Source organism: Augochlora pura, chromosome 6 (assembly GCF_028453695.1).
Source record: "Augochlora pura isolate Apur16 chromosome 6, APUR_v2.2.1, whole genome shotgun sequence".
In the NCBI taxonomy this organism is placed as follows: domain Eukaryota; kingdom Metazoa; phylum Arthropoda; class Insecta; order Hymenoptera; family Halictidae; genus Augochlora; species Augochlora pura.
In genome coordinates, this window is record NC_135777.1 from 20,960,704 (window position 1) to 20,961,021 (window position 318).

A 318-nucleotide genomic window follows, 5' to 3' on the forward strand; every position below is an offset into this window, starting at 1 on the left:
GGCGAAGATAAGCGGAACGCGGAATAATTTATCGCGTTACACGTATCGCGGAAAACTGCGACGCTTCTGGGAATAAAATGTTAAATACGGCGCGTACATGCACCGCCCGCCAAGAACACTTTTATCAACGCCGGTCCACCGGCCAAATAGACCTTTCCACAAGGGAGGGGGGGGGGGGGGGGGGAGGGAGGACTAGTGGCCGTGATAACGACCGCCGGCTCCTCCGCCCGTCCTCCTCCTCCTCCCCGCGCGCGCGAGAACCACCCCCGAGAATTATTGCCACACACGTGTACGCAAAATATCAACCCCAGCGCCGAC